At 44.1% G+C, this 23,708-nt stretch overlaps 1 protein-coding gene and 1 pseudogene across 1 annotated transcript in view; one reads left to right on the forward strand and one right to left on the reverse strand.

Moving 5' to 3' along the window:
- The window catches only part of IGF2BP3 (insulin like growth factor 2 mRNA binding protein 3), a 174,230-nt gene that overhangs the window by 137,725 nt on the left and 12,797 nt on the right, over window positions 1-23,708 (reverse strand). The gene's annotated exons all lie outside the window — the stretch shown is intronic.
- LOC120365478 (U7 small nuclear RNA) lies at window positions 13,873-13,929 on the forward strand (annotated as a pseudogene).

Here is a 23,708-nt window from a genome sequence, read left to right on the forward strand (position 1 = left end):
AAAGAAAAAGAAAATTGTGGGGGTGGGAGCCGGGCACAGTAGCTCATGCCTGTAATCCCAGCACTTAGAGAGGCCAAGGCAGGCATATCACCTGACATCAAACGTTCGAGACCAGACTGCCCAACATATTGAAACCCCATCTCTACTGAAAATACAAAAATTAGCCAGGCACGCTGGCGGACACCTGTAGTCCCAGCTACTATGGAGGCTGAGGCAAAAGAATTGCTTGAACCCAGGAGACAGAGGTTACAGTGAGTAGAGATCATGCCACTGCACTCCAGCCTGGGCAACAAGAGCAAAACTCCATCTCATTTAAAAAAAAAAAAAAAAAAAGGCCGGGCGCGGTGGCTCAAGCTTGTAATCCCAGCACTTTGGGAGGCCGAGGCGGGTGGATCACGAGGTCGAGAGATCGAGACCATCCTGGTCAACATGGTGAAACCCCGTCTCTACTAAAAATACAAAAAATTAGCTGGGCATGGTGGCACGTGCCTGTAATCCCAGCTACTCGGGAGGCTGAGGCAGGAGAATTGTCTGAACCCGGGAGGCGGAGGCTGCGGTGAGCCGAGATCGCGCCATTGCACTCCAGCCTGGGTAACAAGAGCGAAACTCCGTCTCAAAAAAAAAAAAAAAAAAAAAATTAAAAGTCCTTTCTACTGCAAAGTCATTTCAAGGACCCCACATGCTTATAATGGTTGTTAGGCTGACAAAATAATCTTTTAAAATGTAGTTAAATAGGCCAGTGTGGTGTTTCACGCCTGTGATCTCAGCACTTCGGGAGGCCTAGGCAGGCAGATCATGAGGTTAGGAGACCTAGACCATCCAGGCTAACACAGTGAAACCCCATCTCTACTAAAAATACAAAAAATTAGCTGAGCATGGTGGCACTTGCCTGTAGTCTCAGCTACTTGAGAGGCTGAGGCAGAATAATTACTTGAACCTGGGAGGTGGAGGTTGCAGTGAGCCAAGATCATGCCACTGCACTCAAGCCTGAGTGACAGAGAAAAAAAATTAAATTAAATTTAGTTATAATAACCTTAGTTGTGGTCCTTTAAAACTTCATAAACTATGTCGCACTTCCAGTTAACTTACATCCTAAGAAAAGATGACAGATTTCCAGTAGCAATAATGGTAAAATCTACTTAATAAACTCCTAAGACTGAAATGCTAACTCAAGTATTCTACTTTCCACCATTATAGTTGTTAAAATGTTACGTATTTTTCAATTTCAATTTAAAAATGACATGTTCAGGCCAGGCAAGGTGGCTCATGCCTATAATCCTAACACTTTGGGAGGCCAAAGTAGAATCACTTCAACCCAGGAGCTAAAAACCAGCCTGGGCAACAAAGTGGGACTCCATCTCTACAAAAATTTTAAAAATTAGCCAGGCGCAGTGGCATGTACCTGTGGTCCCAGCTACTCAAGAAGCTGAAGCAAGAGAATCCATTGATCCCAGGAGTTTGAGGCTGCAGTGGCTATGATAATGCCACTGCATTCCAGCCCTATAACAGAGACCCTTGCCTCAAAATAAAATAAAAAGTGGCATATTTAAACTCTGTCCGCTATAATGATAATGTAGGGTGTGATATCATGCTTATAATCAATGTGATTACAGAACACACATTATACCTATAAATTTAACATATAACCAACCAATCTTGTAGAGGATACAAGTCTCTCAAAGGAAGACACTCTTGGTCTCCTTTCCAATGTTGATATAATTGGTCAACATGTTTAACATAAGCAAAGAAACTTGGGTGGGTGGGGACACCAATCACCAAAAACAGAAACAAACAGCTCTCACCTTCGCATAATACCCATGCTCAAGAGTACCCAGAGCACATCTAGCTGCTCTCGGGCTTTCTCTATACAGAACCACCAACATTTAAAATGGCCCTTTCCTCTCTGCCAAACCTCCTAGCTTTTTGGAAAGCTTTACAATTCGTCGTCCAGCGTAGTTGCTTACACCTGTAATCTCAGCGCTCTGGGAGGCCAAGACAGGTGAATCACTTGAGGTCAGGAGTTCGAGACTAGCCTGGCCAATATGGTGAAGCTCCGTCTCTACTAAAAAAAGTAGCCAGGCACGGTGGCATGCACCCTTAATCCCAGTTACTAAGGAGGCTGAGACTGAATTGCTTCAACCCAGGAGGCAGAGGTTGCAGTGAGTCGAGACTGTGCTATTGCACTCCAGTCTGGTCAACAGAGAGAGACTCTGTCTCAAAACAAAGCTTTATAAATCTGTTATCAGCAATCTGTATAGGGTATTACACTTTAGTGGGATGGGCCTTAACACCTTGTAAAAATGTTGCAATCAGTGTTTTGGAAATGCATAAGCTTTAAGAATGTGTTAAACAGCCAAGCACTTTAATAACTGCCTGAAGACAGACTAGTAGAAACAAGTGCAAACATAAGGGATCCAGACAGACTGTCCATTGGGGGAGTGGCACACCAGGACTCGAACACACGCCTAACCACCAGCCATCTGTCCACATATCAGGTCATATTTATTTTTACACAGGCTCTACTAGGGCTAGAGAAGGACCTAAGACAAAGTTTTAGCTTTTTTCTAAGAGGTCCTAAAACATATACATACACAAATTTAAGCCTACTCTACTGACGATTAAACCTTGAACACAAGAATACAGCATCAGTTACAAGCATTTGGGATTCTGAATCCCTTCTCTATAGATTTATCTATCAGACATCATTTAAATAGTTATTTAACCCTATGTTTACAACTTTAGGTATGCTGGGACTAGGGTAGGCTTTAAATATAGAAAATACGTAACTTGCCGGGCGCGGTGGCTCAAGCCTGTAATCCCAGCACTTTGGGAGGCCGAGGCGGGTGGATCGCGAGGTCAAGAGATCGAGACCATCCTGGTCAACGTGGTGAAACCCCGTCTCTACTAAAAATACAAAAAATTAGCTGGGCATGGTGGCGCGTGCCTGTAGTCCCAGCTACTCAGGAGGCTGAGGCAGGAGAATTGCTTGAACCCAGGAGGCGGAGGTTGCGGTGAGCCGAGATCATGCCATTGCACTCCAGCCTGGGTAACAAGAGCGACACTCTGTCTCAAAAAAAAGAAAATACGTAACTTAAAAATTAGTTGCAGAATCCTACAAGCAGACAAGAATAGGAAATAATAAACTGAAAGTATTTTTTGGTCTACCATTTCAAGAGCCTGTAAAAGAGTCATGGCAGTTTTGAGACTGAATAAATAGCAACAAAACCACCAGATATGGTTTACTTCTAACAAGACACACATCTTAAGGTGGGAGGATCACTTGAGGCCAGGAGTTTAAGACCAGCCTGGGCAATATGGTGAGACCACACCTCTATAAAAAATAAAGACACATATGTCAAAATTCTCTAGATTTAGAAAAAAAGAAAAATACTCACAGAACCTTAACTGCTCCAACCTCTTCCAGAAATTGCAAAGTACCTCATCAGAATGTGAAAACTCAGTCCAGCTAAGCATTTAAAGTTAATGCCAATTATGACAGTTAAAAATATTATACTGTATCATTCACATAAATCTGTTTTTAAATTGAATAAGATTACTATAAAATGTTGACTTTCCTCTTTTAAAACTGAAGTTAATGCTTTTTCTGTTTCTGGGTTTTTTTTGAGATGGAGTCTCACTCTCTCACTCAGGCTGGAGTGCAGTGGCTCGATCTCAGCTCAATGCAACCTTTGCCTCCTGCCTTCAAGCAGTTCTTTGCCTCACTCTCCCAAGTAGCTGGGATTACAGACACCCACCACCATGCCCAGCTAATTTCTGTATTTTTAGTAGACAGGGTTTCACTATCTTGGCCAGGCTGAGTCTTGAGCTCCTGACCTCATGATCCACCCACCTCAGACTCCCAAAGCGCTGGGATTACAGGTATGAGCCACCTCCCCTGGCATAGTTAATGCTTTTCTAACTCCCTAGCACCTGGGCATAATGGTTGTCACTGTCAGGGCCCAAAATATAAGCTGAAAGAAAATGAAACTACAAATAAGCAACAGAAGTGAAATGGCAAACATCAACTTGAACGTTAAAATGTAATCCCTTAAGGCAGATCTATTATCAGTTGTGTATGGATTAATGTCACCTTATGTTTTATGCAAGGTCAATAATACAGAGCAACATTCCTTTTTTTTTTTTTTTTGAGACAGAGTTTCGCTCTTGTTACCCAGGCTGGAGTGCAATGGCGCGATCTCGGCTCACCGCAATTCTCCTGGGTTCAGGCAATTCTCCTGCCTCAGCCTCCTGAGTAGCTGGGATTACAGGCACACGCCCCCATGCCCAGCTAGTTTTTTGTATTTTTAGTAGAGACGGGGTTTCACCATGTTGACCAGGATGGTCTCAATCTCTCGACCTCGTGATCCACCCGCCTCGGCCTCCCAAAGTGCTGGGATTACAGGCTTGAGTCACTGCGCCTGGCCTGGGTTTGTTTTTTTTTAAATAGAGTCTTGCTCTGTCACCCAGGCTGGAGTGTGGGAGCCTGATCTTGGCTCACTGCAACTACCATCTCCCAGGTTCAAACAATTATTCTGCTTCAGCCTCCTGAGTAGCTTGGGATTACAGGTGCACAGTACCACGCCTAGCTAATTTTTACATTTCAGTAGAGACAGGCTTTCGCCATGTTGGTCAAGCTGGTCTCCAACTCCTGACCTCAGGTGATCTGCCCACCTTGGCCTCTGAAACGGCTGGGATTACAGGCTTGAGCCACGAAGCCTGGCCTGTTTTCTTAATTTTTAAAATAACAAGAAATAACGTATTAGACATGGCTGAGACCAATCTCCAGATTTTAAGAAGTTATAGTTTCAATTTTAAGTTATCAACATTCGTTTTAGATGTTATTTTACTAAAATGTCCATCTAGTCCTTTGATAAATTCAGAGATTTATGGTGGCAGTATGTAAACCAAATTAAAATGTACCATAAAGCCAGGTAACTAGAATTTTAGGTTTAGTCAAATCATTTGAAAGCAGTTTAGTGAAACTTTTTTTTTTTTTTTTTTTTTTTGAGGCAGAGTTTCACTCTTGTTACCCAGGCTGGAGTGCAATGGCGCGATCTCGGCTCACCGCAACCTCCGCCTCCTGGGTTCAGGCAATTCTCCTGCCTCAGCCTCCTGAGTAGCTGGGATTACAGGCACACACCACCATGCTCAGCTAATTTTTTGTATTTTTAGTAGAGACGGGGTTTCACCATGTTGACCAGGATGGTCTCGATCTTGTGATCCACCCACCTCGGCCTCCCAAAGTGCTGGGATTACAGGCTTGAGCCACCGTGCCCGGCCCGAAACTTTAATATTTTAAAGTATACTGTCATTAAATTAAAAACTTACTTTGAAAAAGTTAAATACTGAAACACCAATCGTCCATAACCAAAAGTAAAATGTTATTAATCAGATCTACATATTTAAACAGTAATTTTTTTTTTTTTTTTTTTTTTAAGACAGTTTTGCTCTGTCACCCAGGCTGGAGTGCAGTGGCACAATCTCGGCTCATTGCAACTTGTACCTCCTGGGTTCAAGCAATTCTCCTGCCTTAGCCTCCTGAGTAGCTGGGAATACAGGTGTGTGCCACCCCCCATGGCTGGCTAATTTTTGTATTTTTTTTTTTTGAGACGGAGTTTCGCTCTCGTTACCCAGGCTGGAGTGCAACGGCGCGATCTCGGCTCACTGCAACCTCCACCTCCTGGGTTCAGGCAATTCTCCTGCCTCAACCTCCTGAGTAGCTGGGATTTCAAGCATGCACCACCATGCCCAGCTAATTTTTTTGTATTTTTAGTAGAGACGGGGTTTCACCATGTTGACCAGGATGGTCTTGATCTCTTGACCTCGTGATCCACCCGCCTCGGTCTCCCAAAGTGTTGGGATTACAGGCGTGAGCCACCGCGCCTGGCCCTAATTTTTGTATTTTTTAGTACAGACAGAGTTTCATCATGTTGACCAGCCTGGCCAACATTTTGGAACACCATCTCTACTAAAAACACAAAACTTGGGCTGAGCACGGTGGCTCACACCTGTAATCCCAGCACTTTGGGAAGCCAAGGCGGGCAGATCACAAGGTCAAGAGATCAAGACGAACACGGTGGAACCCCGTCCCTGCTAAAATACAAAAATTAGCGGGGTGTGGTGGCACACACCTGTAATCCCAACTACTTGGGAGGCTAAGGCAGGAGAATCTCTTGAACCCAGAAGGCAGAGATTGCAGGGAGCTGAGATCCTACCACTGTACTCCAGCCTGGGCTACAGAGTGAGACTCCATCTCAATAATAATAATAATAATAAGCAAAATTAAAAATAAAATATACAAGATTTTCTGGGCTAGGCGCAGTGGCTCATGCCTATAATCTCAGCATTTTGGGAGGCCAAGGTAGGGAATCACTTGAGGTCAGGATTTCCAGAACAGCTTGACCAACATGGTGAAACCCCATCTCCACTAAAAACACAAAATTAGCTCAGCATGGTGGTGGGTACTGGTAATTCCAGCTACTTGGGAGTCTGAGGCATGAAAATAGCTTGAACCTGCAAGGCAGAGGTTGCAGTGAGTCAGACTGTACTGCACTCCAGCCTGGGCAACAGAACAAGACTCTGTCTGAAATAAATAAATAAATTGCTTTTTAAAACAGTGAGGTAGTTGGGTTCAGTGGCTCATGCCTGTAATCCTAGCAATCTGAGAGGCCAAAGCAAGAGGATCATTTGAAGCCAGGAGTTGGGAGACCAGTCTGAGCAACAGAGTTTCCATCTCTACTAAACAATTAAAAAAGAAAACAATTAACCAGGTGTGGTCTCAGCTCCTCAGGAGACTGAAGTGAAAGGATCACTTCAACCCAGGATTTAGAGGCTGCACTGAGCTATGACCACACCACTACATTCCAGCCTGGGAGACAGACTAAGACCCTGTCTCTAAAAAACAACAATAAATAAAAGAAAATAGTAAGGTGTGGTGCTAAGTCGTATTTTTCCTAAAAAGCATACATTCATAGATGTTCACATATACATATAAATGTCTCCCAAAGGAACATCATAAACTGCACAGTGGTTGCATCTGAGGAAGGAGAAAAATGAATTATCATTTAAATTTTGCCATGTGCACTATTTTTCTAAAATCTTCCAAGCTTCTTAATTAATTTAGAAAAAAACTACTTTTACTTAGTTCCTGTGGATGTTTTGTATACATACTGTATAACTCAAGAAAATACCTTAGGATTGCATTAGATTTGTTTTGGTATGTACATTATTCATCAAGAGACCTAAGAATAAATAGGAACATTGAAGAAGTGTATAACAATGCTTTACCAATATTATTGTTATAGACAGTGCATCGAAATGCAATAGATTGGGGGAAAATGCATGATCGTGAGCTAAAGTTAGACTAGTATAGAAAAAAATAACTTGCAGGTGATTAACAATTACCCTAAGTGACATATACAACATATGATAGTTATGTTTAAGTACAGACGGCAGTATCTGAATTTAAGACAATGCATCATGAATATGAATAATGATCTTATTTTCACTAGTTTTAAGATATCCCCAGAAAAGTATTAGACTTAGTACATTTAGGTAGATAAGTCTGTAATAAGTACAAAGCTGCTCATCTAAAATGAAGCACAAAACAAATTAAAAGGGCCGGGCACGGTGGCTCACACCTGTAATCCCAGCACTTTGGGAGGCCGAGGCGGGTGGATCACGAGGTCAAGAGATCGAGACCATCCTGGTCAACATGGTGAAACCACATCTCCACTAAAAATACAAAAAATTAGCTGGGCATGGTGGTGCGTGTCTGTAATCCCAGCTACTCAGGAGGCTGAGGCAGGAGAATTGCCTGAACCCAGGAGGCGGAGGTTGCGGTGAGCTGAGATCGCGCCATTGCACTCCAGCCTGGGTAACAAGAGCTAAACTCTGTCTCAAAAAAAAAAAAAAAAAAAGTAAAAGAAAAACAAATTAAATGAAGCATAAGCAAAGACTTCATCTAATATTTGGAAATTAGATGATCATAATAATCTTTCCATCTGTGCTGAATCACTGCCTTCAGAATACCACCACCATGTTAATAAACTTTAAAAACCTCACTTCCACAGTCTAAGCAATAAAATAATGACTGTAACATGTTATAATCTATGCAATAAGAAAGAATCCATTAGTCTATATTAAGATCAACAAAGTAAAGTGGGGAGACAGTTTATTCCAAATAATAAAAAGTGTAGATGCCCAGCATAGTGGCTCACCCCTGTAAATCCTAGCTCTTTGGGAGGCTGAGGTGGGAGAATTACCTGAGGTCAGGAGTTCAAGACCACCCTGGCTAACACGGCAAAACCTCATCTCTGTAAAAATACAAAAAGTTAGCCAGGCATAGCAGCAGGCACCTGTAATCCCAGCTCTTCAGGAAGCAGGAGAATCACTTGAGCACAGGAGACAGAGGTGGCAGTGAGCTGAGATGGCACCACTGCACTGCCACCTGTGCGACAGAGCAAGACTCTGTCTCAAAAACAATAAAACACAAATAATAAATGTAGAAAAAATAAACCGAAGTAGAAAGCCACCATTTGACAGCCACTATAGTAGCAATAAGAGTTGCTGACAAGGCCGGGCGCGGTGGCTCAAGCCTGTAATTCCAGCACTTTGGGAGGCCGAGGCGGGTGGATCACGAGGTCGAGAGATCGAGACCATCCTGGTCAACATGGTGAAACCCCGTCTCTACTAAAAATACAAAAAATTAGCTGGGCATGGTGGTGCGTGCCTATAATCCCAGCTACTCAGGAGGCTGAGGCAGGAGAATTGCCTGAACCCAGGAGGCGGAGGTTGCGGTGAGCCGAGATCGCGCCATTGCACTCCAGCCTGGGTAACAAGAGCGAAACTCCGTCTCAAAAAAAAAAAAAAAGAGTTGCTGACAAGAATCATCAATGGGTGCTAAAATTAGTTGAAGTATAATGAGGGACAGAATTTTTACACTGTCTCAAAGTATCTCCCCACAAGGTTCTTATTACAAAGGAAAACCAAAGTAATTTCACCCTGAAGAAGCATGGCAGTCAATACCTTAACCAACTGGTCAAAGTTACCATCACTACTGAAACAAAAGTCAACAAACACCAGGTGCCTGCAGATGAGACACAGTGAAAGCATTATCACTTCTGAGGAATTCCATCCAAAATGCCTCACCTGGTGCCTAGCACGGTGGGTCGTGCCTGTAATCACAGTGCTCTGGGAGGCTGAGAAAGGCAGATCACTTGAGGTCAGGAGTTGAAGACCAGCCTGGCCAACATGGTGAAACCTCATAGCTACTAAAAATACAAAAAATTAGTCAGGCGTGATGGCGGGCTCCTATAATCTCAGCTACTTGGGAGGCTGGGAGGCTGAGACAGAAGAATCACACTTGAACCCGGGATGCAGAGGTTGCAGTGAGCTGAGATCAGGCCCCTACACTCGAGCCTGGGCAACAGAGCGAGACTCCATCTCTCTCTCTCTCTCTCTCTCTCTCACACACACACACACACACACACACACTCTCTCTCTCTCTCACACACTCACAGAAAGTCTCACCTGATATTAACCATGGGAGACATCAGACAAATCCAACTCACATTGAGGGGCATTCCACAAGCCTATCCTCCTCAACAGCAGGGAAGTCATTAAAAACAAATAAAGCGTCTGGATGCAGTGGCTCACGCCTATAATCCCAGCACTTTGAGAGGCCGAGGTGAGTGAATCACAAAGTCAAGAGATCGAGACCATCCTGGCCACATGGTGAAACCCTATCTCTACTAAAAATACAAAAATTAGCTAGATGTGGTGGCGCGTGCCAGTAGTCCCAGTTACTTGGGAACCTGAGGCAGAATTTGTTGAACCCAGGAGGCAGAGGTTACAATGAGCTGAGACAGCACCACTGCACTCCAGTCTGGGTAGCAGAGTAAGACTCCATCTCAAACAAAAACAAAAAACAAATTAAGGATTACAGGTGGCTCATGCCTGTAATTCCAGCACTCTGGGAGGCCAAAGCGGGTAAAATACTTGATGACACGAGTTCAAGACCAGCCTGGCCAACATGGTGAAACCCCATCTCTACTAAAAATACAAAAATATTAACCGCCACAGTGTGTGTGCCTGTAATCTCAGCTACTCGGGAGGCTGAGGAGTGGGAATTGCTTGATCCTGGGTGCAGGGGTTGCAATGAGCCAAGACTGCACCACTGTACTCCAGCCTAGGTGACAGAGCAAGACTCTGTCTCGAAAAACAAAAACAAAAAAACAAATGAAGACAGAGGAACTGTCCCAGATTAAAAGAGACCAAACAGGCTGGGGATAGGGACTCAAGCCAGCAATCTCAGCACTTGGGGAGGCTGGGATTTGGCAGGCAGACCCACCTAAGCTCAGGGTTTGAAATCAGCCTGGGCCAAACAGTGAGATACTATTTCTACAAATAGAATTTAAAAATCAGCCAGGCATAGTGGTACATGCCTGTAGTCTCGGCTACCCAGGAGGCTGCAGTGGGAGGATTCCTTGAGTCCAGGAGTTCAAGGCTTCAGTGAGCCATGGTCACAACACTGCTCTCCAGCCTGAGTGACAGAGCAAGATTCTGTCTCAAAAATAAAAATAAGGGCCGGGCATGGTGGCTCACGCCTGTAATCCCAGCACTTTGGGAGGCCGAGGCGGGTGGATCACGAGGTCAAGAGATCGAGACCATCCTGGTCAACATGGTGAAACCCCGTCTCTACTAAAAATACAAAAAATCAGCTGGGCATGGTGGCACGTGCCTGTAATCCCAGCTAGTCAGGAGGCTGAGGCAAGATAATTGCCTGAACCCGGGAGGCAGAGGTTGCCGTGAGCCGAGATCGCGCCATTGCACTCCAGCCTGGGTAACAAGAGCGAAACTCCGTCTCAAAAAATAAAAATAAAAATAAAAATAAAAAAAGACAAAAACCTATCCAGTGATAAAAGCCAGCTAGTTATTTTCTACATTTAACATTTACCCAGGCCAAGGAAAGCTTTCTGAAATATGTCAGAGGCTGGACTCTCCATTTGGTCATCCTTAAAAATATAATTAGTAACCACAAGGTTTCAGCCTCAAAACATAGACCATCAAAAGAAATGTTGGTGGGGTCCTGAAACCCTAATTAGATTTTGTTAAAGTTTGAGGAATCAAAGAAGAAAACAAATGCTGTTCATTTCCTTAGGCGTGAGCTGGTGTCAACATGTGAAGTTCACTTCGGTTTGAGGAACCTAAGCATAGATGCCCCAATGTCCAAATTCATTTCATCTTGCTCATGTGTAGTTGTTTTCAGCAGTCATTAACTATTTGTCCTAAATATTTTATCTTTTTAAAAATACATTTTAGAGACAATCTCACTCTATCACCCAGGGTGGCAGGTAATGGCACAATCACAGCTCACTGCAGCTCACCAGGCTCAAGCAATCCTCCCACCTCAGCCTCCCAAGTAGCTGGCACTACAGGTATGCACCATCACACTTGGCTAATTTTTTTTTTTTTTTTTTTTTTTGAGACGGAGTTTCACTCTTGTTACCCAGGCTGGAGTGCAATGGCGCGATCTCGGCTCACCGCAACCTCCGCCTCCTGGGTTCAGGCAATTCTCCTGCCTCAGCCTCCTGAGTAGCTGGGATTACAGGAACGTGCCACCATGCCCAGCTAAGTTTTTGTATTTTTAGTAAAGACGGGGTTTCACCATGTTGACCAGGATGGTCTTGATCTCTCGACCTCGTGATCCACCCGCCTCGGCCTCCCAAAGTGCTGGGATTACAAGCTTGAGCCACTGCGCCCGGCCACTTGGCTAATTTTTAATTTTGTTGTAGAGATGGGATCTTACTATGTTGCCCAGGCTGGTCTTTTTTTGTTGTTTTTTCTTGAGGCGGAGTTTTGTTCTATCGCCCAGGCTGGAATGCAGTGGCCTGATCTCGCCTCAATGCAGCCTCCCCCTCCCGGTTCAAATGATCTCGTGCCTCACTCTCCTGAGTAGCTGGGTTCACAGGCACACACCACCACACCCAGCTAATTGTTTTGTGTTTTTAGTAGACATGGAGTTTCATCATGTTGGCCAGGCTGGTCTTGAACTCTTGACCTCAAGTGATCTGCCTGCCTTGGCCTCCCAAAGTGCAGGAATTACAGGCATGAGCCACTGCACCTGGCTACCCAGGCTGGTCTTGAATTCCTGGGCTCAAACAATCCTCTAGGCTGCAGTTTCCCAAAGAACTGGGATTTTAAGTGTGATACATCAGACCTGGCAATATTTTATCTTTCATACACCTAGATTTTTATCTTTTTGTTTAGAATTTCTGGTATTTTTTCATTTGCTTCTCTTCTTCCTATATCTGTTTATTTATTAGCTTTTTTTTTTTTTTTTCAAACTGACTTCCCTACTGAGGCTAATACATGCCATGGAATTGCATAAAATCCTCACTTGCTCTTGCTATGATGTAAATACATATTCACAAAGAATACCTGATCTCATTTTTTTTCCTTTTTTTGGTGGGGTGGTGGGGGTGGGTAGGGAATCTCACTGTGTCACCCTGGCTGGAGTGCAGTGGCACCGGGTCACTGCAACCTCCACCTCCCAGGCCCAAGAGATTCTTGTGCCTCAGCCTCCTGAGTAGCTGGGACCACAGGCATGCACAACAACACCCGGCTCATTTCTTGTATTTTTAGTAGAGATGGGGTTGCACTATGTTGGCCAGGCTGGTCTCGAACTCCTGGCCTCCAGTGACCCACTGACCTGAGCCTCCCAAAGTCCTGGGATTACAGGCACAAGCCATCACACCCAGCCACCTGATCCAGTTTTAAACCACACATCAGAGTGGAACAACCATTCTCAAAGTACGGTATAATGAACCCCTGACACACTTTCAGGAGGCTCAACAAGTTAAGACTATCTTCCTAATAACACTAAGATGTTATTTGCCTTTTCTGCTGTGTTGTATTTGCACTGATAGAATAAAATCAATGATGAGTAAAGCTTCTGGTCCTTAGCATGAAGCAACACAGTGGCACTGAACTGTACTAGCAGTCACGGTATTCTTCTCTGGTACTTGCAGTGAAGAATTATGCCAACCTTTTTAAAAAGTCCTAATCTCAACCCTTGAGTATACATCCTTTTACTATGTGTATAAAGAAAGGGAAGTATGCATAAAGCACTTCTGCTACCTATACTGGCTATCTGAACAAAAAGCACTGTGCAGTTATTTGAGTTGCAAGACAACCAGTCAAGCACCATCTCTACCTGAAGTAACTACACATAGGCAAAATGTAGTTACTTAAAAGCTTGAGTATCTGGGCAGTTATTTTCTCAAAAAAGGAATAAAATGAGTCTGTCACTTCAGGTATAACTATTTTCCCGAAGTATTTGTTGCCAAGTGACTAAATTTGAGCTTTTCAGTAAAAACTAGTATTTTCAGAAACTTCTATTACCAATGAGCTTTGACAGCTTCCCAATTCTCGTGGATCAAGATTCTTTCAAAGAACAAGAGAATCAATAAATTCTTTTTTCGTAACAAGTACAAGAAAAATTCACTGATATGATTTCAGATTCCACACTGCAACTAGACTTTTTTTTTTTTTTTTTTTTTGAGACGGAGTTTCGCTCTTGTTACTCAGGCTGGAGTGCAATGGCACGATCTCGGCTCACCGCAACCTACGCCTCCTGGGTTTAGGCAATTCTCCTGCCTCAGCCTCCTGAGTAGCTGGGATTACAGGCACGTGCCACCATGCGCAGCTAATTTTTTGTATTTTTAGTAGAGACGGGGTTTCACCATGTTGACCAGGATGGTCTCAATCTCTTGACCTCATGATCCACCCGCCTCGGCCTCCCAAAGTGCTGGGATTACAGGCTTGAGCCACCGCGCCCGGCTACAACTAAACTTTTAAAAAGCTACCACTTGGTGTTACAGCTCTTTTAGAATTTGTCTAGCAGGTGGTTTTCCAGTGTTCACCAGTAAGACTCTAACCCCATTCCCCTCCCCCCTCAAAAAAGCTACCACTTGTAGGCTGGGCATGGTGACTCACACCTATAATACCACCACTTTGGAAGGCCAAGGCAGGCAGATCACGAGGTCAGGAGTTTGACACCAGCCTGGCCAAAGTAGTGAAACCCCATCTCTACTAAAAATACAAAAAAATCAGCCAAGTGTGATGACTGGCATTCATAATCCCAGCTACTGGCTGAGGCAGGAGAATCCTTGAACCCAGGAGGTGGATGTTGCAGTTAGCCATGATCACACCACTGTACTCCATCCCCAGCAACAGTGCAAGACTCCATCTCCAAAAAAAACCAAGACATAGGTTCACCAGGCACAGTGGCTCAAGCCTGTAATCTCAGCACTTTGGGAGGCCAAGAGGGGCGGATCACTTGAGCTCAGGAGTTCAAGACCAGCCTGGGCAACATGGTGAAACCCCATCTCTACTAAAAATACAAAAATCAGCTGGGTATGGTGGCACCTGCCTATAATCCCAGCTGCTGAGGAGGCTGAAGCATGAGAATCACTTGAACCCAGCAGGCAGAGGTTGCAGTGAGCCAGTATCATGCCACTGCACTCCCACCTGGGCAACAGAGCGAGACTCCATATCAAACAAAACAAACAACAACAAAAAACAAATAAACATAGGTTTTTGCACGTGCTAGCTAAAATGGTCTCCCAAAGTGTTAGAATTACAAGCCTGAGCCAAGCATCCTGGCCTTAAAGCACTTTTAACAATAAGGAAAAAGAGGGGAGTCCCGGTATTATCTTCCTTTACAAAAACTTCCCTTCTACAACTCAAAGATAGGCAACTGAAAGATGTCCCTCACAGTAAAATTAGAGCTAGAGATCTTTTCTGCTTCAAAAGTAGATAATGGTTTGAGTTTCAGATTATCTGTACGATACCTGTTAAAATGTGACGTGTAATATAGCACAGCCTAAGAATTTTAGCGACTTGCACCTACTAGAGACTCTTTTTTATCAATTCCTACTTGGTGATTTGGATGGAGCTCTTTTACAAGATTGCTGATTAAAACTGTGCTTACATATTGCACAAAGCCATGAGGACTGGGTTGTTTTCCATGAAACTTAGTTGAAGGGTATTCTCATTTTAAGTTCTAATAGAGGCCGGGCACGGTGGCTCAAGCCTGTAATCCCAGCACTTTGGAAGGCCGAGGTGGGTGGATCACGAGGTCAAGAGATCGAGACCATCCTGGTCAACATGGTGAAACCCCGTCTCTACTAAAAATAAAAAAAAATTAGCTGGACATGGTGGCGCGTGCCTGTAATCCCAGCTACTCAGGAGGCTGAGGGAGGAGAATTGCCTGAACCCAGGAGGCAGAGGTTGCAGTGAGCCAAGATCGCGCCATTGCGCTCCAGCCTGGGTAAGAAGAGCAAAACTCCGTCTCAAAAAAAAAAAAAAGTTCTAATAGATACTGCCAAATAGTGTGCTAAGAAGTCTCTGCCAATTTACTCTGTAGCTACGTGAGTGGCCATGCCTCCACAACCTTGCTAATACCAGATACTGCCAATCTTATTCATTTTTCCCCAACTTCATGGGCAGAAAACGATGTCATTATAGTTGAAACTTCCCTAATAACTAGTTAGATTGGCTTTTTTTTTTTTGGGAAACAGGATCTCACGGCATTGCCCAGTCTGGAGTTCAGTGGTGCACTGGGGCATGGGCTCAAACCATGCCTCCGACTCAGCCCCCTAGTTAGCTGGGACTACAGGCACTCACCGCCGTGCCTGGCTAATTTTTTCTATTTTTTGCAGAGACGGTGTTTTGTCATGTTGACCAGGCTGGTCTCAAACTCCTAGGCTCAAGCAATTCACCTACCTTGGCCTTCCCAAATACTGGGATTACAGGCATGAACCACCATGCCCAGTCTAGATTGGTTATCTTTTTGTACATAAACTAACTTTTCAGCTATCCCCTTCTAAACTGCCACTTCTTATCATTTGTCCATTTTTGAACTTTGTCTACCTCCTTGAAATTTGTAATTCAACTCTTAGTGTATTATTTAAGTATCATCTCCCTTGTTTAAGATAATTTCATAACTAAACATATTTTGGGGATTCTAAGATCCATATACCTAGATATAAAGCACCAATTCTTAATTTATTCACAGTACATAACCCATATTTTACAAAGAAATGTAAAATATTCTTATGTCTCTGAATGTATGAAACAAACCATACACCATGGAATCATTTAGGAATAGTCACAACCATCCCTCATTTACCATTGCCACGTGGTAAATACAAACTTATTACTGAGACAGTATCACTTTAGTACCAGATAATCCAACAAGTCCTTTATAGACATTATCATTTAATTCCCAACAACCCTCTGCAATAGGTTTTATTACCCTCATTTACAGATTTTAGAAACAGAAATGCTCAGTTTAATCAGTTTGCACAAGACCACAGGGCTAAGCAAAGGTTCCTGCTAAGGTCTGTGTAGCTCCAATCAAGATGACACTGGCCCACCCTACCAACTATACTGCTGTCCCCAACTTTAGGCAGTAGTACGTGCACACAGAAGTGCCTATCACATTTTTCTCCAAAGGTTCATTACATCACTTGGGATGCCTTTAACAAAAATCAAATAATACAAGGAGCTTTAACCAGCACCGTTGATGACTGTCTCGCCACAGTGAATCTTTAAAAATAACATGGACTCAGTCAACCTTATTGTAAGGTTCTTAGTCCTGTATCACAATTTGCCTTAATTACCATGTCAGAGGGTACCCTAAGAACAGCTGTGAACTCCGTGAAATGTTTTGGAAGCATAGCCAGTCCCATGCCGATGAAGTATTTAAGAGGCAAAAAAAAAAGTTCAAAGGGATCTCTGTGAGCAGATTCCAAAATTAACCTAGGTATCAAGTCTTCCATGATAATCCCAAACCAGCATTTGCTAAATGGCATCACCTAAACTACTTAGCTACTAAAGTTAAACACATGAAGAATGAGAATAATGCAGTTACTCCATCATGCACGCAGGCTGAGCTAGCTGCCCTCTCCACTCAGCCTCAGTCACTACCCTGCCTCACACTCCAGCCTCTTTAATCTCAAACAGCTTGTAGTTCCCACGCACACTCCAGGATGTTTCACACTTACATGATGTGGCTTCTGCTGTCCCTTCTGCCTCTTCCCTCCTGGCACACATGCTTATTAGCCTCTGCCTATTTTCACATCACTCTCTGTATTCCTCACTGATAATACCCAGGCTAAACCTAATAATGCTTCCTCCTCCTGTTTCTGTGGAATCTCACATATACCCTATGGCGTATTTATAACTTCTCTTTATTTGCAGAGATCTTAACCCACCTTTAGGATCACTGCCACCGTGGGCCACCATTGCTGTTGACAAGAAGAACGTCACCCAGGAATTCAGACAGAACAAAATGAAGTCCACTGTACTCCATGGCTTTATTCACGACAAGGGTCTTACTCTTCTTTCTAGCCCCTGAAACCTAGCACAGAATCAACTACGAGCAAAGGTGCTTAATCTATGACTGTTAAACTAAAAATTTATGTAAGGAATGAATTCATTTCTGAAACTCAAAAAATGCAAACATAGGTAAACTAGCACACAAGAAATATAGAAACTAAAAATTTCAACTGCACTTAACTCTCCAAAGAAAAAGAGTTTCTCCATTTTTTGCAAAGCTGGGGGGAAAAAAAGGACAACTGGGGAGCACTCACTTTTCAACCAGTATTTTTCTTGTTGTTTAACCACTATTACCACAGGTTCTCTTAACTACATTCTCTCATCATCTGCCCTGCTAGCACCAGAAACGAAGTAGCACCTTCTTTTGGAAGCTAATTCTTAATCAAATTCCTCCTCAAAATGCGGACCTTCTTGAAGTCTCCACTGCAACAAACTACTGTTAGTTTCTGAGGTACGATGCAAAATTTAAGGTGCTAAGTACGAGAAAGCCTGAGTCCTAGACATCTTTGTCCAGGTGCAGTGGATCACGCCTGTAATCCCAGCACTTTGGGAGGCCACGGCGGGTAGATCATAAGGTCAGGAGTTCCAGACCAGCCTGGCCAAGATGGTGAAACCCTGCCTTTACTAAAAACACAAAAATTAGTCAGGCATGGTGGTAGACGCCTGTAATCTCAGGTATTCAGGAAGCTGAGGCCGAGGTTGTAGTGAGCCAAGATCGCATGACTGCACTCCAGCCTGGGTGGCAGAGAGAGACTCCATCTTAAAAAAAAAATAAAAATAACTTAATGTTTACACATCTTTTTACCTAATTTTTACATAAAAGGGGCACAAATGAAATGGGCAAAGATTTGTCAAAGTTAGCACATCCATGATATAAGAGCATGTTCCTACAATTATATAGTCCTCCATGTTTGATGAGACAGTTTTTTTTTTTTTTTTGAGACAGAGTTTCGCTCTTGTTACCCAGGCTGGAGTGCAATGGCGCGATCTCGGCTCACCGCAACCTCCGCCTCCTGGGTTCAGGCAATTCTCCTGTCTCAGCATCCTGAGTAGCTGGGATTACAGGCACGCGCCACCATGCCCAGCTAATTTTTTTTTATTTTTAGTAGAGACGGGGTTTCACCATGTTGACCAGGTTGGTCTCGATCTCTCGACCTTGTGATCCACCCGCCTCGGCCTCCCAAAGTGCTGGGATTACAGGCTTGAGCCACCGCGCCCGGCCCCGATGAGACAGTTCTTAATCAAACGGTCTCACTGCACACTTCATTGAAAGAAACTTGGCTGGTCGCAGTGGCTCTCACCCGTAATCTCAGCACTTTGGGAGGCCGAGGTGGGAGGATCATAAGGTCAGGAGTTGGAGACCATCCTGGCCATTATGGTTAAATCCAGTCTCTACTAAAAATACAAAAAAAAACGTTAGCAGGGCATGGTGGTGTGTACCTGTAGTCCCAGCTACTCAGGAGGCTGAGGCAGGAGAATCGCTTGAACTGGGGAGGCGCAGATTGCAGTGGGCCAAGATCGCACCACTGCACTCCAGCCTGGGTGACAAAGCAAGGAAAAAGGAAACAAAAAAGAAAAAAACTCTTTATTGTCAAAATTATAACTCATTATGGCAACATCAAAATTTTTTTTTTTTTTTTTTGAGACGGAGTTTCGCTCTTGTTACCCAAGCTGGAGTGCAATGGCACAATCTCGGCTCACCGCAACCTCCACCTCCTGGGTTCAGGCAATTCTCCTGCCTCAGCCTCCTGAGTAGCTGGGATTACAGGCACGCACCACCATGCCCAGCTAACTTTTTTTGTATTTTTAGTAGAGACGGGGTTTCTCCATGTTGACCAGGATGGTCTCGATCTCTTGACCTCGTGATCCACCCACCTCGGCCTCCCAAAGTGCTGGGATTACAGGCTGGAGCCACCGCGCCCGGCCAACATAAAATATTTAGTTTTGAGTTATGCAGAGTGCTTTCAAATGTAAATGTCCACATCTTTTGACATACCAATTCCCAGTTTAGGAATTTATGTTATAAAAATTCTCAACCAAGAGTTGGGCAAGGTGGCTCATGCAGGTAATCCCAGCACTTTGGGAGGCTAAGGCAGGCAGATCACTTGAGGTCAGGAATTCGAGACCAGCCTGGCCAACATGTTGAAACTCCCTCTCTACCAAAAAATACAAAACTTAGCCAAGCGTGGGGGCACACAGCTGTAATCCCAGCTGCTCAGTAGGCTGAAGCATGAGAATCCCTTGAACACAACAGGCAGAAGCTACAGTGAGCAGAGATCGCTCCACTGCACTCCAGCCTGGGCAACAGTAAGACTTTGTCTCAGCCGGGCGCAGTGGCTCAAGCCTGTAATTCCAGCACTTTGGGAGGCCGAGGCGGGTGGATCACGAGGTAAAGAGATCGAGACCATCCTGGTCAACATGGTGAAACCCCGTCTCTACTAAAAATACAAAAAATTAGCTGGGCATGGTGACATGTGCCTGTAATCCCAGCTACTCAGAAGGCTGAGGCAGGAGAATTGCCTGAACCCAGGAGGTGGAGGTTGCGGTGAGCCGAGATGGCGCCATTGCACTCCAGCCTGGGTAACAAGAGCGAAACTCCGTCTCAAAAAAAAAAAAAAAAAAAAAGACTTTTGTCTCAAAAAAAAAGAGAAAAGAAAAGAAAAACCAAAACATTTAAAATCTTCTCAACCAAAAGTCTGGTGGCATATACACATAGTGTTGTACACTCAAATAACTATGAAAAGGATGGTTAAATTATTGCACACCTATGCTAAACAACGCATCTATTGGTTAAAAAAGAGAACTGTTTGTACCTACACTGAAGATTCTTCGGGATACATCATTTAGTAAAAGCAAAATTATAAACAGCATTATTTGATTATTTTATTCAAAAATGTTTGTACATACATGCATAGAATTCCTAGAAAATATACCTAGCAACCAGTGGTAAGCCCTGGGAACTACTAGAGAGAGAACTGAAAAACATTTTTCACATTTTACTTCATGTATTTTGAATTAATCTGAATGTGGACATATGTAAAAATTATCAATCTATTTAATATTTACATACTGTTGTATCTTTTTTTTTTTTCTTCTTTTTTTTGAGACGGAGTTTTGCTCTTGTTACCCAGGCTGGAGTGCAATGGCGCCATCTCGGCTCACCGCAACCTCCGCCTCCTGGGTTCAGGCAATTCTCCTGCCTCAACCTCCTGAGTAGCTGGGATTACAGGCACGTACCACCATGCCCAGCTAATTTTTGGTATTTTTAGTAGAGATGGGGTTTCACCATGTTGACCAGGGTGGTCTCGATCTCCTGACCTTGTGATCCACCCACCTCGGCCTCCCAAAGTGCTGGGATTACAGGCTTGAGCCACCGCGCCCGGCTCTATGTTGTATCTTAAGAAAAAAGTTAATACATTCTCATTGTGAATCAAAAACACACCGCCTACAGATTACTTAAGTGAGTCCATATCCCAAAAGAGAACAAAGATCTTTCATGTTTCTGTTATCACCATCACATCTAATCTACATCCACCCAGCTGTCCCATCTGAATTTCAAGGAGAAAAATACAACGGCTTCCACTGGAATGACTGCTGAGTGATGCTGTATTCATCCTTTACATACATTGTCCAGCAGGATCCTTTGAAGCATCATTTCCATTCTAACCTCCCCAGACATCAAATTCCTCATCCTCCAACTATATCATGTATTTAGTAAGTGGAGCTGGGAATCAAACCCAGATGTAGATCTCATATCCCACATCCTCCTGGCGTTTCCCTTCAGTTCAACGAGGACACGTAAGGCAAGCAATGGGGCTCCTTATCAAGAGGTTTCAGCACAGTTTCTCCTTCCTACTCTCCTGATCCTCAGCAGTATCTTAAGTTCAAGACTTTTTTTTGCCAAGTTAGGGTCTTACCAAACTTGGTAACAAGCTGAGAAAGACAGACACCATGGATTCCACTCCAGACACCTCTACCTCTTGCAATCTAAGAACAGATCCCCAGGAACCACAATCAGCCTCCTGAGACAAAGCCGTGACACCTACCTCTCCATGCCCCCTGCCCTAACCTCCTATCTCCTCACCAACTTCTCTGCAATCCACCTACATTAAGATGCTACTAAAAAATACATTTAAACAAATAAAGTCTCATTTTTCTATCTTAAAACAGGATATCCAAAGGCCGGGCGCAGTGGCTCAAGCCTGTAATCCGAGCACTTTGGGAGGCCGAGGCGGGTGGATCACGAGGTCAAGAGATCGAGACCATCCTGGTCAACATGGAGAAACCCCGTCTCTACTAAAAATACAAAAAAAGTTAGCTGGGCATGGTGGTGCGTGCCTGTAATCCCAACTACTCAGGAGGCTGAGGCAGGAGAATTGCCTGAACCCAGGAGGCGGAGGTTGTGGTGAGCCGAGATTGTGCCATTGCACTCCAGCCTGGGTAACGAGAGCGAAACTCCGTCTCAAAAAAAAAAAAAAAAAAAAAAACAGGATATCCAAATGCTTTTATTCTATAATAAGCCCCAGAGTTGAGAATACCTATATACTAGTATTTTTCCTAAAACAGGAAGATAAATCAACCCTTCAAAGAAGCCAAACGAGATTTCTGTACTTAGAAAAGGCAAGAACAGGACATCTCTGCTCTGACTCGTCACTGTAAACATGATTAGGCTCCTGTGCAAGCTACTTTGAGAATTTGGACAACTTAAACGGGAGGGATAAAGTCAGGCAGAGTTGAAGCACCTGGAAATGGGTGCCTGTGATTTTTTTTTTTTAGATGGAGTTTCACTCTTGTTGCCCAGGCTGGAGTTGCAATGGCACGATCTTGGCTCACAGCAACCTCTGCCTCCTAGGTTCAAGTGATTCTCCTGCCTCAGCTTACAGAATAGCTGGGATTGGCTGGGCGCGGTGGCTCAAGCCTGTAATCCCAGCACTTTGGGAGGCCGAGGCAGGTGGATAATGAGGTCAAGAGATCGAGACCATCCTGGTCAACATGGTGAAACCCGTCTCTACTAAAAATACAAAAAATTAGCTGGGCATGGTGGCGTGTGGCTGTAATCCCAGCTACTCAGGAGGCTGAGGCAGGAGAATTGCCTGAACCCAGGAGGCGGAGGTTGCGGTGAGCCGAGATCGCGCCATTGCACTCCAGCCTGGGTAACAGGAGCAAAACTCCATCTCAAAAAAAAAAAAAAAAAAAAAAAAAAGGGCCGGGAGCGGTGGCTCAAGCCTGTAATCCTAGCACTTTGGGAGGCCGAGGCGGGTGGATCACGAGGTCGAGAGATAGAGACCATCCTGGTCAACATGGTGAAACCCCGTCTCTACTATAAATACAAAAACTTAGCTGGGCATGGTGGCACGTGCCTGTAATCCCAGCTACCCAGGAGGCTGAGGCAGAAGAATTGCTTGAACCCAGGAGGCGGAGGTTGCAGTGAGCCGAGATCGCGCCATTGCACTCCAGCCTGGGTAAAAAGAGCGAAACTCCGACTCAAAAAACAAAACAAAACAAACAAACAAAAAAAAAAAACAAAAAACCAAAAAGAAAAACAAAACAGAATAGCTGGAATTACAGGCATGTGCCACCACACCTGGCTAATTTATTTTATTTTTTTTTATTTTATTTTTATTTTTAGTAGAGACAGGGTTTCTCCATGTTGGTCAGGCTGGTCTCGAACTCCTGACCTCAGGTGATCTGCCCACCTCGGCCTCCCAAAGTGTTGGGATTTTAAGTGTCAGCCACTGCTCCCAGCGGGTTCCCGTGATTATCTGAAGGCCTTTGGGCAGGCTGCTTTTCTCAGGGTTCTATCAAGAATCCTTTGGTAAAGCATCTATTGTGCTAATTTTTATTAGTTTTCCTTTTTTTTGAGACAGAGTTTCGCTCTTGTTACCCAGGCTGGAGTGCAATGGCGTGATCTCGGCTCACCGCAACCTCCGCCTCCTGGGTTCAGGCAATTCTCCTGCCTCAGCCTCCTGAGTAGCTGGGATTACAGGCATGCACCACCATGCCCAGCTAATTTTTTTGTAGTTTTAGTAGAGATGGGGTTTCACCATGTTGACCAGGATGGTCTCGATCTCTTGACCTCGTGATCCACCCACCTCGGCCTCCCAAAGTGCTGGGATTACAGGCGTGAGCCACCACGCCCAGCCCTATTAGTTTTCCTTTCTTATAATATTTAAATACATTCTGGAAGTAGTACTCTATTGATCAAATGACTTGCGTAGACAGCAGAAAAATCTTGAAAGGAGTTATCCAGAACAAGTCACCTATCTCAAAATCAACTTATCTGACATATTACCCAGTTTTTG

The sequence above is a fragment of the Saimiri boliviensis genome, chromosome 10 (genome assembly GCF_048565385.1).
Source record: "Saimiri boliviensis isolate mSaiBol1 chromosome 10, mSaiBol1.pri, whole genome shotgun sequence".
NCBI lineage: Eukaryota > Metazoa > Chordata > Mammalia > Primates > Cebidae > Saimiri > Saimiri boliviensis.